Source organism: Prionailurus viverrinus, chromosome A3 (genome assembly GCF_022837055.1).
Source record: "Prionailurus viverrinus isolate Anna chromosome A3, UM_Priviv_1.0, whole genome shotgun sequence".
In the NCBI taxonomy this organism is placed as follows: domain Eukaryota; kingdom Metazoa; phylum Chordata; class Mammalia; order Carnivora; family Felidae; genus Prionailurus; species Prionailurus viverrinus.
This window is the reverse complement of record NC_062563.1, coordinates 116,296,483-116,305,058: the sequence shown is the minus strand read 5'-3', so window position 1 is coordinate 116,305,058 and position 8,576 is coordinate 116,296,483. Positions and strand designations below refer to the sequence as shown.

Genomic DNA, 8,576 nt, shown 5'->3' with positions numbered 1-8,576 from the left:
CAGGCTTGTCACTCTGACTTCTGATCCTCCTGACCAACAGAGGTCCTGTGCTCTCAACCAGAAGGTTGACAGTGGGCCCACAGAGGTGGTGGCTAGACCTCTCCACATGTGTCCCCTTTTCATCCACCATAGGGCTGGGTGGGTTTGGCATCTCGGATTTCCTGGTAAGTTCCAACTTGTCCCATCAGGCAGCCTGGCTAGTGACTCTGATCCTCTGACTCCCCTTCCAGACCACCATCTCTACAGCTCTTATCTGTTTAAGGCCCAATTCCTGTAATAAATCTCTTTGTCCCATAATCATTTTACTGGCTCTGTTGCCTGACTGATACAGCCACATAACCGGTAAAGGGTAGAGAAGGGGTTCAACCCCAGGCCCCTCAAAAACAGATTCTGAGCTTCTAACCACTCAGCCAAACCACTGTTCTAGGTACTAGACACACACATATGACCAAGACCCGAACTCCTGTCCTCAATGGGTTTATAGTCTCATAGACAATACAGATCTTTTGTTTCACTTATCCATGGCTCATAAAAAACCACCCCAAATTTAATGGCTGTGAACAATCATTTTATTATCTCAGCCTGGTCATTCCTCTGCTCCACGTGGTGTTGGCTGGGGCTTCAGTCCCCTGGGGGCCAGGCCGGCCAGGATGTCTGAGATGACTTACTTACATGGCCAGCAGCAGAGAGTGGAACAGAGATGGGGCCTGCTATGCAGTTTGGGCTTTTCAAGGCATGGTGGCTGGATTCCAAGGAGCACCCCAATAGCGAGGGTTCCAAGATGGAAGAAGCAGGAGGTGCCGTCCTGGAATGGATCATTTCCTCAAAGCAGCCACAGGCCTCACCACAATTCAAGGAGAGAGGAAATGGGCCCTGATTCTTGGTGGGGGCAGGGGAAGGTGTGTGCAGGAAGAGGCAGAATTGTTCAAGGTCATCTTTGGCGCCCAGCTGCCCCACAGATCGATCCATCCGTGGTAAAAGCTTGTGGAGAGGTTGGGCACAGAGCCTTGCAGGGTCACAGAGGGGGTGGCCACAGCCCATGCTTGCAGTTGTTCCAGAGGCAGAAGATGTGGTGACAGTTTCCAGTTGTGTCTTAAAAGGTGGGGAGGTATTTTCCAGGTGGTGGAGTGGCGTGGAGGAGGCAGAGTTAAAGGAGTGGAGACACGATTCAGAGGGAGGAAAGAGCAAGTCTGCAAAGGAATGATTGTCACTTTATTTTATTTGTTTATCTTAAAGCTTATTCATTTTGAGAGAGAGAGAGAGAGAGAGAGAGAGAGAGAGAGAGAGTGGGGGAAGGGTGGAGAGAGAAGGAGACACAGAAATGGAAGCAGGCTCCAGGCTCTGAGCTGTCAGTACAGAGACCAAGGTGGGGCTCTAACCCACGAACCACGAGATCATGACCTGAGCCGAAGTCAGACCCTTAATGGACTGAGAGACACACAGGTCTCCATGCATAGCACTTTAAAGGGTTGGCAGGAGGCTCACAGACAGAGTTAAGGTGCCTTACTAAACACAGCCACATGGGAAACCCAAGGGTGCGAGTTCTGATTACTATTTTACATTGTGACATGGAACCCACCTCTGGAAGAAACTTTGGTTTCATAATGACCCAAATACAAAGAGTTCCTGGCGCTTTGGTAGCCAAAGCCCCAGGGCCTCGAGCCCATATGGTCCTGACTCCATGGAAGAGGAGAAAGCCCCTGTGCTGAAGCCCAGACCTCCAGGTAGGTGCCCAATGCAAAAGCCCCTGGAGCGGCACAGAAAAGAATTCCCCTAAGCCAGGGTTGAAGGGAGGCCAGAAGATGGAAGTTGGGCTCCTGAAGTGCCAACTGGGCTTACATGGATTCCCCAAAGTCACAGCCTACAGCACATCCTGCTTCTCCCAGGTCAGGCTGGCATGAATGTGGGGCCCCAGGCTCTGTCATAATCCTCCAGGAAGGGATGAGGCACAGAGCCAGAAGACAGCAGCCAATGTCTCCTTGGAGCTGGAGGACTTCCAGGAACCCAGGAAGAAGCAGTTAGGCCTTGATAACAGGCAAGCCTCCATCATATCATGTCATAGAGGTGATTCCTAACTTAGCCACTTTGAGCTCAGTATGCCCCGTTAGGGAGGCTGGCAGTGAACACTTAGCATTTCTGGTTGGTACCTTCTGAACTCAAGAAGTCAGGGCCTTAGTGATGAGAAGATGAAGGACGAGGGGGCAGATGGTTAAAGTACACAAAAAATCATGAAAAGTATGGTTGGATAGGATGGATGTAAACTTGTTCCCCAGTAGAGCCTGGAAAGTAAGAGGAAGAGAAAAGAAAAGGCTCCTTTCCATGATGAGGAAACAAAATTATGGAGCCCATTATACCATATGGTCAACCAGGCTCAAACTCTGAGTGCTCCCAGAAAGCGAATGTTGGCTCTTCATGAAAAGAAATGAGGAACAGCTCCTTTTATTTGAGGCCCCAAGTTGTTTGACAATCAACCCTTGGTATCATTCCAGAGAAAAGTTCCAGCCCAGGCCTGCAGCACTTTTAATCTATGGTCCTGGTTCAATGGAATTGTAGTGCAGCACCAGACCTGAAAAAGGGCACCTGGCAAAGAATATGTAACTGGCAAGAAGGTGGGGAGGTGTGGCTCATGATGTCCATGACTCCTTTGCCTTACACGATAGTCATGGGCAGTGTGCTGACCCTCCCAGAATCTGGGTCATTCCCAGCTCTACATGGAGCACGACCTTAGTGTCACTCACCTCTCTGAAGGTAGGAAGAATCATTCTGAAAAACACCTGGTCTCGCTCCATGCTCCTAATGCTCCATGTGGTTAATCATTCCACCTGAGGGGTTGCGCAGAAGTATGCAGTTGATAACAATAGCAGCTAATCAAGATCTAGAACATTCTTGGCTTGAAATAAGAAACCTATGTAGAATACAGGCCTCCTCTGACCCAACAGCTGTTGTGCTGGGTGAGTTAGTTCAGGACACATACACATGAGGCTGTTCTTTGGGTAGAGCTTTTATTAGCCCGGCTGGGAGACATTAAGGAAAGGAACAAGAATGCTGTCTGGATCATGAAGCTGCTCCTCGTTAGACATGTGGCCTTGGGTCAAAGTCACGCCTGATCTGCCAACCTGCCCTAGGACTCTGGCATATGGTGAGAGCTGGGAAGTGGAGGGAGAGCGAATTTGTATAAATCTCCTAGGCCTTATGGGAACTCATGGGTAAAGAGTCTTTCTTTAAAATTTATTCGTTTTTAATTAAAAAAAATTTTTTTAAGTTTATTTATTTATTTTGAGAGAGAGATTGCTTCTCGGCCTTTTGGCTAAGATCAAGTGTATTTTGAGAGAGAGAAAGAGAGAAGGGGAGGGGCACAGAGAGAAGGAGAGGGAGAATCCCAAGCAGGCTCTGTGCTGTCAGCGCAAAGCCTGATGCAGGACTTGATCCCACAAACTGAGAGATCACGACCTGAGTCGAAATCAAGAGTTGGACATTCAACAGATTGAGCCACCCAGGCACTCCAGTAAGGAGTCTTTGAAGCAGTAATTAAACCCTCTAGTGTCACGATTTGAAATCCCCTCCTACTTGCAACAAAAGTCAGCTCCTCAACTTTTGAAGAAAGAGTACTTCAGAAAAGACAAGGAACTCACCATGGGGGCTCGAGAGTGTAGAGAGTGGAGCGTAGCTGAAGACACATGTCTTCCCTTGTTCACGGTAACAACTCCTAACTACCAACAAGAAATTGGCTAAGTTCTTAACATGTAACTAGAGCCTTGACCTTGAATAGAGAGTATCAAAACAATCCAGGCAGATGCACAGCTCCTGTGTAGGAACAGCACGGTTCCGTGAGGTCACAGAGACTCTAACTATGGAGACCAGGGGATTACTTGCTTGGAGGGAAAACCTTCCTTTTGAAGCAGAAGGAACTGGCAATGTCACCAAAGTCATGGAAAAGGAGCCTGACAGCTGACCATCTCCTCAAGGAGGAAGCTGCAAGGCCTTGCCTTGACCATTGGGTCAGCACCCTGAACCCAAGGGACTGACACTGTTGGAGTCTCAAAGCAGATACTGTGATTTCATATCAACAATGAAACAGCCTCTTGTCTCCTCCAAAGTGAGGAGACCCTGTTTTCATCAGCCAACTCCCCTGACCACCAGTTCCTGTCTATGACTATTCAGGGAACCCCACAAAGCAGGACTCCCATCAACTCCCAAAGACAAAGCCATTGGCCAGGTGTGCTTGAAAGGGTGGTTTTCTCTGGATCTCTTTCATGTGCTCAAACTCTGCCCCCACCTCGACCCTTGCCATTCAGCACTCCGCCTGCGGGCACCCCTCCCTGACATCTGCACGTCAGGCTCAAATTCCTGGTCCGTTGTCCTTGTAGATGCTCCCCTCCCCATCCTGAGCTCTTCTCTTAGGCCTGTAGCACTTGCAGTGATTTGTATGTTTTCTCTCCCCTAATGGATTGCAGGACCCCTGGCTTGCACCTGTGTCTCCTGTGGAGTTTCATACTGTGTTCAGCACATAGAAGAAGCTTGAAAAGAGCCTGTTGAGTGAAAGATATTAACACTACTTGGAATAAGAGCATTTGCTAGTGAGTTGCGGTCCCTTTCTCTCCTTTTTCTCTCTCCTCATAGGCTCCCTGGCCTGTGAATACCACCGCCAATAAGAAATAGTGGTCTCCAGTGCCCATCAAGCCTTTCCCTTGGTCCCCACAACATCTCTTCTCTATTTTATTTTATTTAATTTTATTTATTTTATTTTAGAGAGAGATAGAGTGTGAGTGGGGGAGAGGGGCAGAGGGAGAGAGAAAGACAGAACAAATCTCAAGCAGGCTCCATGCTCGGCACAGAGTCCGGCGTGGAGCCCAATCCCAGGACCATGGGATCATGACCGGAGTGGAAATCAAGAGTCAGACACTCAACTGACTGAGCCACCCAGGCGCCCCTCTTTTCTCTAATTTAAATGTGAACCAAACCCAGGGGTGAAAGGGACCCCTGCAGGGGAACTGACTGGACGGGACGGCTCCGTGTCCATCTAGATGCCCAGGTCTCAGTGGCCTAGGCCTGTGTGAATGTGCAGGGCCCAGCAGCTGCACACAGTGGTGGAGACCGTGGCCTGGCCCATGTGCAAAGAAACACACAAAGCTGCCTCTTCTTGAGGGCTCTCTGGTTCCTCAAAGGGAGACTGCTAAAAGCCCTGCTTCAGACTTCAGGCAACTTCTCAGACCCACATCTGGAGGTCATTTCACATCCCGCTCACACCTCCCGGAAAACCAGCCCGCATTTTATTGTGTTCCACATCCTCCCTTGGCTGCTCTGGCCCACATTCCCTGCTCCTCCTTGGGGTCAGAACGAGAAGCAGGCCCATTGACTTGCATGAACTCATTCACTCTCCCATTCCTCAGCACCTGCTCCCTCCTGGGCCACGAAGCCACGCGTTTCCACAGCAAACAGTCATAAACAGCCGGAAGGGGACTAGGACTTCAGGTGCAGGGGGAGGGGCGGGGAGAGTACAAACACCCTGGCGAGGCCCGTTTTCATACAGATGTTTTTAGCCATAAACCAGGGGGGAGCTGCAGAGCAAGACGCGAGCCAGGTTACTCATGACAAGGTCTGCGAAGCACATTCGGCCAAAGCTCAGATGGTGACTCAGAACTTCCTCAGGCGGTGATCTCCGCACACAAGCAGCTGGGTTGGGGCGCAGGCCCAGAGGCCCCAGAGAAATTGGGTGCACAGCCTGGGGAAGGTGTGCCAAGGAGGCAGACCCTGGATGTGGAATGGGTTGGAGACTCCGAATCCCCAAATTCCCAGCCCCACATCGTGCCGTTCTTCACTTCTAATTAGCACAGTCCCTGAAATGTCTTTCGGAGCCTAACACGTGCAGGTTGGGTGAATAGAACAGCATCTGTATCTGAGAGTCTCCAATCTTTCGAGGACGATGGGCAGACACACGGCTGGTAACACAGGTCAGACTGTGTCTCGTACAAGGACAGAGGGGCAACATGAAGGGGAGGCATAAGAGCAGAGAGGGACAGAGTGATTAGGCTCAGGGGTGGCAGGAAGGTGGCCTTCATGAGCGGGGAGGATGTGGATGGACATCAAAGAGGAAGCAAAGGGCAGTGTAGGGAACAGCGTCAGTGTGGCATGGGAGGCGTGTCCAGGAGCATGGTGTGGTTTTGGCCATAGGCAGGGAGGACGGCCACCATGGGAGATGGTTCTGGACGAGTAGGTGGCACCAAGACTGAGGAGGTTGGGAAATACAGGAACAGGGAAATCATTCCGAGGGTTTCCAATGTGAATTAGGTACCAACTTTCATAGATGAAGGGATTTCAGAAAAAAATTTGGGTTCTTGTGAAAGCCTCGAAGGCCTGGTCTTTTGAGGCCCTGGCTCTCTTGTGGCTACACTTAGCTGTGGCTGGGTGGTGGCTGCCCTTACCCAGGACCAGCATTCTCCAGGCCGCCCTAGTCCTCACCACTCCCCACTGTGGCCCTTTATCAACTCACCCTCAGCCTGCTTCCCTCTTGGGTGTCACCTGCCCGCCCTCCACAGGCCTCTGAGTTTGTGGTCTTTGCTGTAGACCCTGAGGAGATGCCAGCAGTATCTGGCATCTGGGTAGAGAATTGCCACCAAGATGTGTTTAGGAAACTACGTTGAGGGCAGTGAAGAGAAGTCTGGAGCCTGGAGTCAGTGAAGGGTTCCTGAAAGAGTCTGTGTGGAGGTCAGGGCATGAAAGAAAGCAGAGGCAGGGGAATGGAAGGAAGGGCAGACTGGGGGGATGGGGAGGGAGCAAGGGGGTCTGTGCATGCCGACCTCACGACCAGGATGCTGGACAGAAAGAGGAGTAAGTCAAGGAGGCCGAGCAGAGGACGGTGTTCTGCTGGGTGTGTGAAGTTTGAGGTGCTGGGGTGGGGCAGCCCCGTGCAAACGCATGGCTGCGGCAGCCCGGGCCTGGGGTGCCTGTGGAGCAGAGCCCCAGATTTGGGACTGTCCACAAAAGGGTGTGGCAGGGAGGGCCCTGCAGAGGCAGGTGGGGGGCCGAGGCCAGGATTCCTCACTTCTCCCCTGGCAAGCTCAGCTGGCGTCTCTGCTGGAAAACTAATCACGACTTGTGTTCTGCGGACCCCTGCTGGGAGAGGACGGTCCCTCCACCATCACAAGGCTAACAAGATGTGTCCCTGGGAGGCCGAGGCAGGGCCATGACCACCACCGTTTTTCAGGCAGGGAGGGAGTGGTGGGCGAGAGCCAGGCCAGGCTGTGCCTTTCTCCGCCTGAGTCACACGGAATAATCTTGTCTCTCGTTCCTCTGAAGCACTCCTGGGGGACAGGGTGGGGTGGGGGCGTGAGTCATGTGAGTCCCGCACAGCAGATGGTGGAGGCCAGTGAGTCACAGCTCTGCCCCTTAATCGGAAGCGTATTCGAGCGCTGGAGAGAGTGTGACTGCGGCCAGGTCCGGGCGCCCAGCTTGCTGGTGACCGTCTGTTAAACAATGACAGACTACGACCTGCGGGGCTTCTCAGTTCACACGTATTTCCTCACTGTTTCTCGGTTCCTGATTGTACCTGTACTGATGTGGTTAACTGGGGACTGCGCTGGCTTCTGGACTCCGTGCAAGCAGGGCCTGTATCCTTAGCATCTAATCTGTTTTAAATGAATGACTGACCGACTGACTGAATGAATGGCTCCATTTGGTGTTACAATTTAATATGATGTGTCAGCGTGTATGTGTAACCTATTTATATACAGGTATATGCTATTTTAGGTATGCAATGTCTTTGGAAAAATAAGAATACATGCGACACTAGTAAAAGAGCTTGCCTCCTGGACATAGGGGCTGGGGATGGGAGTCGGGTGATAAGACAATTTACTTTCACTTTATATTTTTATTTCTCTCCCTCTTTCAGTCTCCGTGTGTCTCTCTCTATTCCGCTTTTACAACGAGCAAGAAAGCAGTTTACAAAGTGGGTCGTATTAATCACATCGGTCTAACTTTCTCTTCCACTGAGTCACATATGGGCGACAGCTTTTGTGTCTGTCAGTACCACCCAGATTCCGGCTCTCTTGGAGCCTGTTGTCTGTTGAGTAGACTCCCCACGTGGGTCTGGGAATGCTGGTGTGACCCCTCACCGCTCGGGCTCTTGAGGAGACCAAGGCCTCCGTGGCAGCCAGCTGGGCCCTAACCCTAGAAGCAGAGGAATAGAGGAAGTAGCACAGCCTGTACCGTGTCTGAGTGAAGACTCCAGGCAAGGTGGAGGATGCAGGCCGGGCTGTGATATGGGGTGCACTGTGAACTGCGGAGTCTTCTACTGCCGGAGTGCTGGCTGATCCTAGTAGACAGGCCTGGGGCTGCCATAAAGAAGGGGACCCTGCCTGGCTGGGTCCTTTGGGCCCCTGGGACAACGATGCACGATTTTATTTCACTGGCTCTACAAATCCAGAGCCGCCCCTTCCTGCCAATCGTCCTTCCTGCAGATGTTAGACAGCCTTTGGCCACGGAGGTCCCGGGTGGGAGGCCGGAGGCAGCGGGCCGGTTAGCGAAGCCCTGGCTTGGGAGGTCACAAGACTGAAAAATAGTCTTCGCTCTACCAGTTA

General features: G+C 51.6%; 1 long non-coding RNA gene across 1 annotated transcript; it reads right to left on the bottom strand.

Annotated features, from left to right (window-relative positions):
• Positions 1-582: 582 nt before the first annotated feature.
• LOC125162465 (uncharacterized) lies at positions 583-3,783 on the bottom strand. Its single transcript, XR_007151047.1, has 3 exons — positions 3,633-3,783; positions 2,739-2,822; positions 583-1,190 (listed from the first exon to the last, which is right to left on the bottom strand). It is a non-coding gene; the product is annotated as an uncharacterized LOC125162465 (long non-coding RNA).
• Positions 3,784-8,576: the final 4,793 nt, after the last annotated feature.